The sequence below is a fragment of the Pan paniscus genome, chromosome 7 (genome assembly GCF_029289425.2).
Source record: "Pan paniscus chromosome 7, NHGRI_mPanPan1-v2.0_pri, whole genome shotgun sequence".
NCBI lineage: Eukaryota > Metazoa > Chordata > Mammalia > Primates > Hominidae > Pan > Pan paniscus.
The window spans coordinates 82423525-82439392 of NC_073256.2; the positions used below are offsets into that span (position 1 = coordinate 82423525).

At 42.9% G+C, this 15868-nt stretch overlaps 1 protein-coding gene across 1 annotated transcript in view; it reads left to right on the top strand.

Annotated features, from left to right (window-relative positions):
- The window catches only part of LOC129398620 (putative uncharacterized protein C8orf44), a 68355-nt gene that overhangs the window by 18795 nt on the left and 33692 nt on the right, over positions 1-15868 (top strand). The window lies entirely within an intron of this gene.

Sequence of the window (15868 nt, forward strand, 5' to 3'; positions counted from 1 at the left end):
CCTGCCTTGTATTATATTTGCTTGTATACAGATATATACCTTCCACTAAAATATAGGTATGTTGAGTAGGGATCACATTGTTTATCTTTCTAACTTCCTGTGCTTAGCATAGAACTTTTAATGTAGTAAGAACTAGGTAAGTGTTTCATTTAATTGAATTGGCACTCAGAGCCAGAAAACATCATAGCCAGTTATCCTGGTGCTGTTTATTAAATAAGCCAGTCTTTCCCCACTGATCTAAAGTGCTACTTTGAACATGTATGAAATCTTAAATGTATGAACTTGAGTTATTTTGTGGATTCTGTTTCACCCCACTGCTCCATTTGTCTTTTCCTGGTCAGTACCGTTCTGCCCTGCTTACAACGTAGTCTCACAGTTCTTTTTAATATTTCATAAGCCAAGTCTTATTTTGTCACAGTTGTTTTTCAAACTTTCTTGGCTATTTTCTTTCTTTCTTTTTTTTTTTTTGAGATGGAGTCTCACTCTGTCGCCCAGGCTGGAGTGCAGTGGCGCGATCTCGGCTCACTGCAAGCTCCACCCCCCGAGTTCACACCATTCTCCTGCCTCAGCCTCCCGAGTGGCTGGGACTACAGGGGCCCACCACCACACCTGGCTAATTTTTTGTATTTTTAGTAGAGATGGGGTTTCACCGTGTTAGCCAGGATGGTCTCGATCTCCTGACCTCGTGATCCACCTGCCTCGGCCTCCCAAAGTGCTGGAATTACAGCGTGAGCCACTGTGCCTGGCCGGCTATTTTCAAACATTTGTCTTCCAAATAAACTAGAGAATCAACTTTAAAAAATTGCCATTTGGATTTTAATAAAAATGGCATATAATTTATAGGTTGATGTGAAGATACTTCCCTTTTTATTTTTATTTATTTATTTTTTTGAGACGGAGTTTTGCTCTTGTTGCCCAGGCTGGAGTGCAATGGCGTGGTCTCTGGCTCACTGCAACCTCTGCCTCCTGGGTTCAAGCAATTCTCCTGCCTTAGCCTCCCAAGCAGCTGGGATTACAGGCATGTGCCACCACACCTAGCTAATTTTTGTATTTTTAGTAGAGACCGGGTTTCTCCATGTTGGTCAGTGTGGTCTCGAACTCCCAACCTCAGGTGATCCACCTGCCTTGACCTCCCAAAGTGTTGGGATTACAGGTGTGAGCCACGGCACCCGGCTGATACTTCCCTTTTTAAATGGGTTTTAACATTTCTTATTAATTTTGTTTCAGGGTATTTTATAGTTGTGATTACTATAAATGGGATTTTAAACATTTTTTAACTTTCTCATGTATACAGATAAGGAAACTGAGGCACAGAGAGGGGAGGTAACTTACACTGGCTCTCACAACTGGTAAGAGGCAGTCAAATGTGTCATGTTCCAAGGCCAATGCCTCTTCCTGTGTCTTCCCTGATACCAATTATTTTCTTTTTTTTCTTTTTTTTTTTTTTTGTTTTTGAGACGGAGTTTCGCTCATTGCCCAGGCTGGAGTGCAATGGCGCGGTCTCGGCTCACTGCAACCTCCGCCTCCCGGGTTCAAGCGATTCTCCTGCCTCAGCCTCCGGGGATTACAGGCATGTGCCACCACCCCGGCTAATTTTGTATTTTTAGTAGTGATAGAGTTCCTCCATGTTGGTCAGGCTGGTCTTGAACTCCTAACCTCAGGTGATCCGCCCACCTCGGCCTCCCAAAGTGCTGGGATTACAGGCGTGAGCCACTGCTCCTGTCCTATTTTCATTTTTCATTGCATTTTGAAACTTTAAAAGTTACATGAGACATAAGACTTTATATTGCATTCTTTTTCTTTCTTTTTTTTTTTTAAACAGAGTTTCCCTCTTGTTGCCCAGGCTTAAGTGCCATGTTGCAATCTCGGCTCACTGCAACCTCCGCCTCCTGGGTTCAAGTGATTCTCCTGCCTCAACCTCCCGAGTAGCTTAGACTACAGGCGCCCACCACCACGCTGGCTAATTTTTGTATTTGTAGTAGAGACAGGGTTTCACCATGTTGGTCATGCTGGTCTCGAACTCCTGACCTCAGGTGATCCACCACCTTGGCCTCCTACAGTGCTGGGATTACAGGCATGAGCCACTGCGCCTGGCTGCATTCCTTAACTAATCAGTAGGCTGTCTGATAACATACTTTTTAAACTGCTTTTTCATCTCCTTTGGCCACTTGTCCAATAGACTAATGGTGTTAATTATGTATTTGTAAGAATGCAGTTTACATATTGGATAGAAAGTTTTTAAGGATTCTGTTTTTCCTCATATCTTCTTAAATAGCCTTGGGTCTTCTTGCTCACCAATTCCTCCTTTCCTCTAATTATTCTAACTTACATCTTCTGTAACAACTTCTTATCTGAAAATTCTACTGCCAGCACATATTACAGTATATTAAGTATTTGTTGTTATATGGAACATCCTTATCTTGTTAGTGTTATAGTAGTAGTAATGGTAAATAATAATAACAGCTCTCAAACACTGAGTGCTTTCAGGTGCTATATCTCATTTAATCCTCACTGTGACCCAATAAGATATCCTCATTTTACAGATAAAGAAGTAGTCACAGACAGATTTACCAACTTGCCCAAAGACATGCTATTAACAAAAGGAAGACCTGTCAAATTCCAAAGCCCATGTTCTTCATTATCATGCCGTCTGGTCCTCAAGTGTAAAGTCAACTCTCCGTGGGGAAAACAAAAAGCTCTTTATTGTGTTAAGAAAGAAAACTTCCGGCCGGGCGCGGTGGCTCACGCCTGTAATCCCAGCACTTTGGGAGGCCGAGGCGGGTGGATCACGAGGTCAGGAGATCGAGACCATCCTGGCTAACACGGTGAAACCCCGTCTCTACTAAAAATACAAAAAATTAGCCGGGCGTGGTAGCAGGCGCCTGTAGTCCCAGCTACTCGGGAGGCTGAGTTAGGAGAATGGCGTGAACCCGGGAGGCGGAGCTTGCAGTGAGCCGAGATCGCGCCACTGCACTGCAGCCTGGGCGACAGAGCGAGACTCCGTCTCAAAAAAAAAAAAAAAAAAGAAAGAAAACTTCCACACTAATTTATTAAAATTCCTATACCAATTTATTAAAGGCTTTAAATAAAAAAGATTTTCAGTTTTATGAAATATTTTCTCAGCATTTGTAAGAACTCTGCTGCCTGCCATCTCCCATGCCTACACTGGCTTCCCATCTCTTGGGGTCCCTGGGCATTGCCACTATGACCTCCAGGGGGCACTGTTTCCCCTTTATTATTGAGGCTCAAGCATTTGACTCATTTCCTGAAGTACAGATGAAACAAGCAAAACTTTTAAAAACTTTAACAGGCCAGGCTGGGTGGCTCATGCCTGTAATCCCAGCACTTTGTGAGGCCGAGGCGGGTGGATCACTTGAGGTCAGAAGTTTGAGACTAGCCTGGCCAACATGGTGAAACCCTGTCTCTACTAAAAATACAAAAATTAGCCGGGCGTGGTAGCGCATGCCTGTAATCCCAGCTACTCCGGAGGCTGAGGCAGGAGAATTGCTTGAGCCCAGTGGGCAGAGGTTGCAGTGAGCTGAGGTCACATCACTGCACTCCAGCCTGGGCAACAGAGTGAGACTCTGTCTCAAAACAAAAATATAAAAATAAAAACTTTACAAAGGGCTCCAGGCAAACAGAATGCAAAGAGTACAGGAACTAATATACAACTAGATAATTCGGTTCACTAAATGCAGGGTAGACATTTCAGCATTTGACACTGTAAAAGGATTCCTCTTTACCTTGCTTCCCACTACCTGCACAAAACAGAAGCCACCTTTTCCTAACCTGCATAATGTCCTCAAGCAAGCTAAATTCTTCAAAAGCCAGCTCCAAGATTGGTAAGACCAGTTCCAGCTTTCTTCTAAATTCCAGTTTCCAGGCTCTGTATCTGCCTCCTCCCTAGATGGTGGGCCCTAAGCTTTTCGGCCCTCTTCTAGGAAGACGGCATTTCTGAGCTCTAAGGTTCTAGTTTTACCCTGTTGTGGGGAGATGGTTATCTATGGGTCTCTGTGTCCCTGCTTGTCGGGCCTTAGAATGTCAAGAATGCAAGCCCTGACTCCTTTTATTATCTATTACTGCATAACAAATTACCCTAAAACATAGGGGCTTAAAACAACATTTATTTTCTGACAGTTTCTGTGGGTCAGGAATCTGGATGCAGTTTAGCTGGGTGCCTCTGGCTCAGGGTCTCTCACAAGATACAGTCAGGGTGTGGGCTGGAGCTGCTGTCACCTCGAGGCTTGAGATAATCACTCATGTGGCTGTTGGTGGGCCACAGGTCCTCACTGACTGTTGGCTAGACATGCAGGTCCATCCATAAGGCAGCTTGCAACATGGCAGCTGATGAGATGATGCCCAACACAGAAGCCACAGTCTTTATAACCTCATCTCTAAAGCAACTTCTCATCTCTTGTGTCATATTCAGTTAATTAGAAGTGAGTCAATAAACTTAGCCCACAGTCAACTGGAGGAATTACAGGAGGCAAGAACCATTAAGGGCCACCTTACAGGCTTTCAGCCACACTATGCTTGATCCAAGCCATTTCCTATGGTTGTGTTTGCAATGAGCAATCTTGAGGAATGAGGTAACATCTCCCTCTGGGACAAAAAGCAATCTCACTGCTTGTTATAATAGCAGTGGGTTCCCCAAGATTATTGTTGTTCGTCAGCTGCAATGCAAACCCACTCTCTGGGCCCATGCATGTCGCTCCTGTGGAACTGGGGACTTGGGGGCAAGAGAAACTGATACAAACATTCTGATGGGCATGGCTTTTTTTTTTTTTTCCTGTACTGTGAATAATAAACTTCTTTTTCTCTGGCGTAGATGTCTCCTGTCTTCCTCCAGCATTCACAAACCAGGAACAGGCTAGCTTTTTGACCTGTAAGTAGCATAAAATCAAATCACAGACCTGACAGTTTGACTCAGCAAGACAACTTTAACAGAATGCATATAGCCCTTCAAGAACCAGCATTCACACACGTTATCCACAGACATATTATACATTTTATTTAACAAACATGTATGTTCCAGGTATTATTCTAAGAGTTTATAGATATAAACTCATTCTATCCATGAAGTAAGTACTATTAAAACTCCCTGTTTTATAGATGGGGAAGAAGATGCACAAAGATGTTAAGTAACTTGCCCAAATCAGGCAGTTTTTAAGTGTCAGAGCCCCATTATTCAAACAGAAACAAATACAAACAGTGGGCACAATGGCTTATGCCTGTAATCCCAGCACTTTGGGAGGCCGAGGTGGGCAGATCACCTGAGGTGAGGAGTTCGAGACCAGCCTGGCCAACATGGTGAAACCCCATCTCTAGTAAAAATACAAAAATTAGGCCGGATGTGGTGGCTCACACCTGTAATCCCAGCACTTTGGGAAGCCGAGGCAGGCGGATCATGAGGTCATGAGATCGAGACCATCCTGGCTAACACGGTGAAACCCGGTCTCTACTAAAAATACAAAAAAAATTAGCGGGTGTGGTGGCACACGCCTGTAGTCCCAGCTACTCGGGAGGCTGAGGCAGGAGAATCGCTTGAACCCGGGAGGCGTAGGTTGCAGTGAGCTGAGATCGCGCCACTGCACTCCAGGCTGGGCCATAGAGCAAGACTCCATCTCAAAAAAAAAAAAAAAAAATTAGCCGGGCATGGTGGCATGTGCCTGTAATCCCAGCTACTCAGGAGGCTGAAGCACAAGAATTGCTTGAACCTGGGAGGCGGAGGTTGCAGTGAGCCGTGATCATGCCACTGCACTCCAGCCTGGGCAACAGAGCGAGACTCCATCTCAACAACAACAACAACAAAGAAATACCAACAACATTGCTACAGAGTCTATTGACCCACTGTATCATGCTGACTGTGTTAAGGGCTAGGAATGGATGGGGCAAAGAGAAGATAAGGGAAATGATCAAACAGTTTAATTCCTCAAAACAGTTGTTGAGATAATCAATTTAAAGAGCTTTTTATTCCTAACATATTACAGTTTTTATTGCTTTATTATTCTGGTCATATTGATATGCACTTTGATTCAGTGTGCTATACTTGGCTTGTTAGGATTTGATCGAGAAAATTTGCATCTATATTCAGACTATGTATTCAAAAACAGTTTGTCTGCAAAAAACCTACCCATGAAAGTTTATAGCAGTTTCTTTATTTATAATAGCCAAATTGGCAGCAACCAAGATGTCCTACCCTAGGTGAATGGATAAATAAACTGTGGTACATCCATACAATGAAATATTTTTGGCGCTAAAAAGAAATGAACTAGCAAGCCATGATAAGATGCAGGGGGACAACTTAAATGCATGTTGCTAAGTGAAAGAGACCAATCTGAAAAGGCTACATACTGTATGATTCTAACTACATGACATTATGAAAAAGGCAAAACTATGGAGACAATAGAAAGAACAGAGGTTGGTGGTAGGGAGGGATGAATAGGTGAAACATACAGGATTTTTAAGATAGCAAAACTAAGCCAGACATGGTGGCTCACATCTGTAATCCCAACACTTTGGTAGGCTGAGGCAGGTGGATTGTTTGAGCTGAGAAGTTGGAGACCAGCCCAGGGAAACATGGCGAAACCTCCTCTCTACAAAAAATATGAAAATTAGCCGGGCATGGCAGCATGCACCTGTAGTCCCAGCTACTTGGGAGGCTGAGGTGGGAGGATTGCTTGAGCCCAGGAGATCAAGGCTGCAGTGAGCTGTGATTGAGCCACAGCACTTGAGAGACAGAGGGAGACGCTGTCTCACATATACACACACAAAAAGTGAAACTATTCTGTATGATACTATAATAACAGATACATCATTATACACTTGTTAAAACCCATAGAATGTACAACACCAAGAGAGAACCATACTGTAAACTATGGACTTTGGGTGATAAAGATGTTTCAGTGTAGGTTCATCAGTTGCAACAAATGTACCACTTGGGTGCAGATGTTGATAATGGGGGAGGCTGTGCATGTGTGGGGGCAAGGAGTAAGTGGGGAATTTCTGTACCTTCTCAGTTTTACTGTAAAGCTAAAGCTGCTTTTAAAAAGTCTATTTTTAAAAATAGTCTATCTTTGAAACTTGCAGTGTACTTTAAAATGTAAAATATTGGTAATGGTGTGATTGTGTATAATAAGTTTTTGTTAACTTCACTCTTTACCTGTGCAAGTCCCCCATGCCCTTGGCCTTTCCTTTCTGTCTGTTACCTCCTCCTTTCCTAGGAAGTGTAAATGGCACGGTCCCCACTTGGGCTCTCTTCCTTTACTCCATTGTCCTTTTCTTAAACCTTCCTAAGCCAGGTTCAATCCAGCTGTCTGCCTCCTCCATGGCTATATCAGGGCTACAGAGCTTTGCCGGAGAAAAACCACGATGGTGAAGATGACGCCCTGTATACAACTCAGTCTCCCACCTGGACTCATCCTTCAGTGTTTCTTCCTTCCAATTATTTCTGTTTCTCAAATCAGAGCTTTCTACTTCAAAGGTGTATAAGATTTTTGGGGTTTTTTTTGTTTTGTTTTTTGAGACAGAGTTTCGTTCTTGTTGCCCAGGCTGGAGTGCATGGCGTGATCTCAGCTCACAGCAACCTCTGCCTCCCAGGTTCAAGCAATTCTACTGCCTCAGCCTCCTGAGTGGCTGGTATTACAGGCATGTGCCACCACGCCCGGCTAATTTTGTATTTTTAGTAGAGACGGAGTTTCTCCATGTTGGTGAGGCTGGTCGCGAACTCCTGACCTCAGGTGATGCGCCTGCCTTGGCCTGTCAAAGTGCTAGGATTACAGGCGTGAGCCACCATGCCTGGCCCTAATTTGTTTTCTATTTGCTGCCATAATAAATTACCACAAACTCAGAGGCTTAAAACAACAGAAATTTATTACTATACAGTTCTGTAGGTTAGAAGTCTGACATGGGTTTCACTGGACTTGGCAGGACTGTGCTCCTCTTTTGGAGGCTCTAGGAATGAATCCATTTCTTTGCTTTTTCCAGCTTCTAGAAGCCTCCTGCATTCCTTGACTGTGGCCCTGTTGTCCACGTTCAAACCTAGCAATGTTGCATCTCGCTGACTATTCTTTCATAGTCACATCTCTTTCTCTGACTCTTCTATTATTGCCTCCCTCTTCCACTTTGCCCAGGCTGGAGTGCAGTGACCTGATCATGGCTTGCTGCAGCCTCAACCTCCTCGGGCTCAGGTGATCCTCTCACCTCAGCCCCCTGAGTAGCTGGGACTACAGGCATGGATGTCACAAAGCCCAGCTAATTTTTTTGTAATTTTTTTAGAGATGGGGTTTTGCCATGTTGCCCAGGCTGGTCTGGGACACCTGAGCTCAAGCGTTCCATCAGCCTTGGCCTCCCAAAGTGCTAGGATTACAGGCATAAGCCACAGCACCTGGCCCACTATTTTTTTTTTTTTTTTTTTTTTTTTTTTGAGACAGAATTTCACTCTTGTTGCCCAGGCTGGAGTGCAATGGCCTGATCTCAGCTCACTGCAACTTCTGCCTCCCAGGTTCAAGCAATTGTCCTGCCTCAGCCTCCCTAGTAGCTGAGATTACAGGGATGCACCACCACTCCCAGCTAATTTTGTATTTTTAGTAGAGACGGGGTTTCACCATAGTCAGGCTGGTCTTGAACTCCTGACCTCTGGTGATCCATCTGCCTCAGCCTCCCAAAGTGCTGGTATTGCAAGCATGAGCCACCATGCACGTCTTTGTGTTTTGGTGTTTTTTTTTGTTTGTTTGTTTAAGAGACAGGATCGGCCAGGCGCAGTGGTTCACGCCTGTAATCCCAGCACTTTGGGAGGCAGAGGAGGGCAGATAACAAGGTCAAGAGATGGAGAACATCCTGGCCAACATAGTGAAACCCCGTCTCTACTAAAAATACAAAACTTAGCTTGGCATGGTGGCGCATGCCTGTAGTCCCAGCTACTCGGGAGGCTGAGGCAGGAGAATTGCTTGAACCTGGGAGGCGGAGGTTGCAGTGAGCCAAGATCACGCCACTGCACTCCAGCCTGGCGACAGAGTGAGAGTCCGTCTCAGAAAAAAAAAAAAAAAGAGAGAGAGACAGGATTTCGCTGTGTTGCCCAGGCTGGAGTGCAGTATCACAATCATATCTCATTGCAGCTTCAAACTCCTGAGCTCAGGCGATCTTCCTAGCAGCTGGGACTACAGGCACGAACCCCTCTTCCACTTTTAAGGACCTTGTGATTACATTCAACCCACCAAGGATATTCTATCTTAAGGTTAGCTGATTAGAAAACTCAATTCTGCAAGCTTTATTCTTTGCTATGTAATGTAACGCATTCACAAGTTCTGGGAATGAGAACATGGACATCTTCAGGAAGCCATCAATCTGCCTATAATAATGGGTATATATTTTATATATGTCATTTACATAACAGTTCCCCTTATCCGCAGGAGATACATTCCAAGACCCCTAGTGGATGCCTGAAGCTGCAGATAGTACCAAACCCCCTACATATACTATGTATTCTCCCATACAATCACATTGTATAGGGCAGGCAGTGTATATAGCATGAATACACTGGACAAAGGCATGATTCACATTCAGGGCAGGACAGAGTGGGATGGCACAAGATTTCATCACACTACTCAGAATGGTGTGCAATTTAAAACTTATGAAGGGTTTATTTCTGAAATGTTCCATTTAATATTTTTGGACCACAGCTGACCATGGGTAACTGAAACTGTGGAAAGTGAAATCGCAGATAAGGGGAACTACGTATAATATATCTTATACAGTAGTTGGTATAAAATTTTAAATTTTACCATGAATTATTTTCTTACTATGGTTTTATCTCACTTAAACCTCACAACCCTATGAAGTAAGAGCTACGTTTACAAATGAGAAAACTAAGGCTAAGAACGTTAGGAAATGTGGCCAGGCACGGCGGCTCACCCCTGTAATCACAACACCTTGGGAGGCCAAATCACCTGAGGTCAGGAGTTCAAGACCAGCCTGGCTAACATGGCAAAACCCTGTCTATACTAAAAATACAAAAATTAACCAGGTTTAGTGGCATGCGTCTGTAATCCAGGCTACTCGGGAGCGGGAGGCACGAGAGTGGCTTGAACCCGGCAGGCAGAGGTTACAGTGAGCGGAGATCGCGCCACTGCACTCCAGCCTGGGCAACAGGTTACAGTGAGCGGAGATCGCGCCACTGCACTCCAGCCTGGGCAACAAAATGAGACTCCATCTCAAAAAAAAAAAAAAAAAAAAAAAAAAAGAAAGTTAGGAAATGTATCTGGGGCAGGGCTGGTAAGCAGCAGAATGAGATTTGAACCCAGGGCTGTTTAAAGCCATATTCTTCATCACTATGCTATGCTGAAATTGGTTCAAATTGTATTTTTCTATTTTCCAAGAAAAAAGATTATTATAACGAAAATTGGATTCTGTTTTTGTCGGAAGAATAGTTCAAGGACTATGAATCAGTTAAAATTTAAATAAACATATTGTCTTTCTGAATAACAAAATTGCCTTAATGTGCAGCTTATGTTTTTTTGAATTGAATTTTATATGATCACAGACTTTTGGTAACTGTTTTTTACTTTTTATCCCATGCCCTACATTTCTAAACTGTTAGTACTGCTTGCTTTTAAGAAACCAAACGCTGGCCGGGCATGGTGGCTCACGCCTGTAATCCCAGCACTTTGGGAGGCCGAGGCGGGTGGATCACCTGAGGTTGGGAGTTTGAGACCAGCCTGACCAACATGTAGAAACCCCGTCTCTACTAAAAATACAAAATTAGCCGGGCGTAGTGGTGCACACCTGCAATCCCAGCTACTCGGGAGGCTGAAGCAGGAGAATCGCTTGAACCCAGGAGGCGGAGGTTGCTGCTAGCTGAGATCGTGCCATTGCACTCCAGCCTGGGCAACAAGAGCGAAAACTCCATCTCAAAAAAAAAAAAAAAAAGGAAGAAAAAGTAAAAAACCAAATGGGTGTAAGTTCTTCCTAGGACTGTGAGTTTCGAGTTTGCTTATTTGCAGAGTTTAAAAGTAAACATGACCCCAGGAAGTCATGTGGTCCAGTCTCTTCCCTTGAATACCTCAAATCACCACTTTTTCATTGCTATTTAGGGAGAGGTAGAGGATTCCATTTTAGGCATAGAGAATTTTCATTTCCCTGATCTTAGTTGTCTGCAGTATTTTCCTCTACCTGTTTTTCAGATGATTGTTTTTCAGTGCAATAAGTAGCAAGGAAATGATTTATCTCAGCAGATAGATAGTAGCAATCTATCCCAATCAGGTGTTGAAATAGCAAGTAATGAGATGAAATCTGAGAGGTGGTTGCAGCCAAATAAAATGCCTGTAAAACTTTCAAACAGTATGGTACCAGGCATAAAGAAACAGCACAAAGCAGAAATGGTGCAACAGAAATGTAATATACTGAGGAATACATTCAACAGTGGAAGCAATCCACATAGTACAATGAAAAAATTAAGGTGCTTTTTTCATTTTTCATTGTTTTATACCAAGGATTTAAAATCCCCTGCAAGGCCTGGCACGGTGGCTCACGCCTGTCATCCCAGCACTTTGGGAGGCCAGGGCAGGTGGATCACCCGAAGTCAGGAGCTCAAGACCAGCCTGACCAACATGGAGAAACCCTGTCTTTAATAAAAATACAAAATTAGCTGGACATGGTGGCGCATGCCTGCAATCCCAGCTACTCGGGAGGCTGAGGTGGGAGAATTGCTTGAACCTGGGAGGCAGAGGTTGCGGTGAGCTGAGATCGCGCCATTGCACTCAGTCTGGGCAACAAGAGCGAAACTCTGTCTCAAAAACTAAATAAATAAATTAAAATAAAATAAAATAAAATCCCCTGCAAACACAGTGCATCTTTGTGCCTTGTACCTTATGTCTTAACACAGTGCTTTGCAGAGGAAATGTTTGTTGAATCAGTAACATTTATATGCACTTGACTGTCATAAAAGCACCTTGCAGATATCTAGAAGAGACATCACAAATGGCTCATTTAAACTATACAAAAACTAAGTGGCTGTTCAGATGGCCAGATTCAGATTCAAATTCCAATCCCTAGCACATTATTAGCTATTTAAAGGCCTGGATTGCTGGGTGTTGTGGTGTACACCTGTAGTCCCAGCTACCCAGGAGACTGAGGTGGACGGATTACTTGAGCCCGGGAAACTGAGGCTGCAGTGAGCCAAGATCATGCCACTGCACTCCAGCCTGGGAGACACAGCCTTGAGACCCTGTATCAAAAAAAAAAAAAAGCCTGGGCGTGGAGTCAGGGGAAGGAGGTACATGCGAAGGTTTGTTACATAGATAAACTCATGTCATGGAGGTTTGTTGTATAGATTATTTCATGACCCAGGTATTAAACCCCAGTACCCAACAATTTATAAAGTGCCATTTGAGCATGGTGATGATATTTTAAAATTTTACCTCTCTGAGCCTAGCACAGTACCTGGCACACACTAGGTACTGAACACATAGTTATTGGATGAAGGAATATATATATTATATATTATATATAACATATATTATGTATAATATATATAACATATATTATGTATAATATATATAACATATATTATGTATAATATATATAACATATATTATGTATAATATATATAACATATATTATGTATAATATATATAACATATATTATGTATAATATATATAACATATATTATGTATAATATATATAACATATATTATGTATAATATATATAACATATATTATGTATAATATATATAACATATATTATGTATAATATATATAACATATATTATGTATAATATATATAACATATATTATGTATAATATATATAACATATATTATGTATAATATATAACATATATTATGTATAATATATATAACATATATTATGTATAATATATATAACATATATTATGTATAATATATATTATATAATACATAATATATATTCTTCATCCAATAACTATTATATATTATATATTTTATATATTTTATATTTATTTTATATATATATTATATATTATATATAAAATATATAATATTTAAAATATATATTTTATATATAATATATAATATATATAATATAAATATATACACTTATATATTATATATTTATATATTATATATTTATATATTATATATAATATATATTTATATATATAAGTATATTTTTTTGAGACAGAGTCTCGATCTGTCACCCAGGCTGGAGTGCAGTGGCGTCATCTCGGCTCACTGCAAGCTCCGCCTCCCAAGTTTATGCCATTCTCCTGCCTCAGCCTCCCAAGTAGCTGGGACTACAGGCACCCACCACCACACCCAGCTAATTTTTTGTATTTTTAGTAGAGATGGGGTTTCACCGTGTTAGCCAGGATGGTCTCGATCTCCTGACCTCGTGATATACCCGCCTCAGCCTCCCAAAGTGCTGGGATTACAGGCGTGAGCCATGGCGCATGGCCTAGACGTTACATTCTTAGATGATATCAAACCAAGGAATAGGGATGTAGAAGGTAACTAACATTATGCATTTTTTGTTTGTTTTGAGACAAGGTCTCACTTTGTGGTCTAGGCTGGAGTGCAGTGGTGCAATCACGGCTCACCGCAGCCTTGACCTAACTAACTCAAGTGATCCTCCCACCTCAGCCTCCTGAGTAGCTGTGACCACAGGTGAGCGCCACCACTCCTACCTAATATTTCTATTCTTTTTTTTTAATAGATATGATGTCTTGCCATGTTACCCAGGCTGGTCTGGAACTCCAGGGGTAAAGCAATCCTCCCACCTCGGCCTCCCAAAGTGCTGAGATTACAGACATGAGCCACCTTGCCCAGTCACATTATCCCATTTTGCTTTTTTATGCATTCCATTCATATAAATGTTGAAACATGTACACTCACATGTAAACTATGTATTTGGATGTGTGTGTGTGTGTGTGTGTGTTGTGTGTTTTGAGATGGAGTCTCCCTCTGTCACCCAGGCTGGAGTGGCAGGGGTGCGATCTCGGCTCACTGCAACCTCCCAAACTGCCTTGGCCTCCCAAAGTGCTGGGATTACACACCAGGCCTAAACTATGTATTTGTGACCTCTTATATTAATACATTGTATGTATTGTAAAATATAAACCCCAAATTTTAAAATATAAAATAACCAATATATTTAAAGTAATTTAATGGTATTTAATTTTCTGTCAGCCAGGCTGGAGTGCAGTGGTGCAATCTTGGCTCACTGCAACCTCCATCTCCCAGGTTCAAGCAATTCTCCTGCCTCATTCTCCCAAGTAGCTGGGATTACAGGCATGTGCCACCACGCCCGACTAATTTTTGTATTTTTAGTAGAGATGTGGTTTCACCATGTTGGCCAGGCTGGTCTCGAACTCCTGACCTCAGGTAATCTGCCTGCCCCAGCCTCCCAAAGTGCTGGGATTACAGGCATGAGCCACTGCACCCGGCTTAAAAAATTTTTTATAGAGACAGGATCTCATTCTGTTGATGTGCTCTCCACCTTCAAAGCCTGCAGTGTTGCATCTCTCTGACCATTCTTCCATAGTTACATCTCTTTCCCTGACTCTGTTCTATCACCTCCTTCTTCCACCTTAATTTTTAATTTTAGAGATGAGGTCTTACTCTGTCACACAGGCTGGAGTGCAGTCGTGCCATCATAACTCACTTCACTCCAGCCTTAAACTCCTGGGCTCAAATGATCCTCCTGCCTTAGCCTCCTGGGTAGCTAGGACTACAGGCCTGCACCACCACAGCTGGCCAATTTTTTTTTTTTCTTTATTGAGACAGGGTCTCACTCTGTCACTCAGGGTGGAGTGCAGTGGTGTGATCTCAGCTCACTGCAACCTCTGCCTCCGGGTTCAAGTGATCCTCCCGCCTCAGACTCCCAAGTACCTGGGACTACAGGCATGTGTCACCACACCTGGCTAATGTTTTCTATTTTTGGTCAAGACAGAATTTCACCATGTTGCCTAGGCTGGTCTCGAACACCTAAGCTCAAGTGATCCACCTGCCTTGGCCTCCCAAAGGACTGGGATTATAGGTGTGAGCCACCATACCCAGCTCCAGCAATTTTTTTTTTTTTTTTTTTTTTTTTTTTTGGTAGAAATGGAGTTTTGATGTGTTGCCCAGGCTGGTCTTGAACTCCTGGTCTCAAGCAATCTGCCCACCACAGCCTCCGAAAGTGCTGGGATTACAGGTGTGCTTCGCTGCACCTGGCCTTAATAGTATTTTTTTTTTTTTTTTGAGATGGAGTCTCGCTGTGTCACCCAGGCTGGAGTGCAATGGTGTGATCACGCCTCAATGTAACCTCTGCCTCCTGGGTTCAAGCGATTCTCCTGCCTCAGCCTCCCAAGTAGCTGGGATTACAGGCACCTGTCACCACGCCAGGCTAATTTTTGTATTTTTAGTAGAGACGGGGTTTCACCATGCTGACCAGGCTGGTCTTGAACTCCTGACCTCGTGATCAGCCCACCTTGGCCTCCTAAAGTGATGGGATTACAGGCATGAGTCACTGCGCCCAGCCCAATAGTATTTTATTAATAGTAGAAAAGACTTTTTGGCCAGGCACCGTGGCTCAGGCCTGTATATCCCAGCACTTTGGGAGGCCGAGGCAGTGGATCACGAGGTCAGGAGATTGAGACCATCCTGGCTAACACGGTGAAACCCCGTCTCTACTAAAAATACAAAAAATTAGCTGGGCGTGGTGGTGGGCGCCTGTAGTCCCAGCTACTCAGGAGGCTGAGGCAGGAGAATGGCGTGAACCCGGAAGGCGGAGCTTGCAGTGAGCCGAGATCGCGCCACTGCACTCCAGCCTGGATGACAGAGCAAGACTCCATCTCAAAAAAAAAAAAAAAAAAAAATCTTGATTTAACACTTTGTGATGCAGTCATTAGTCT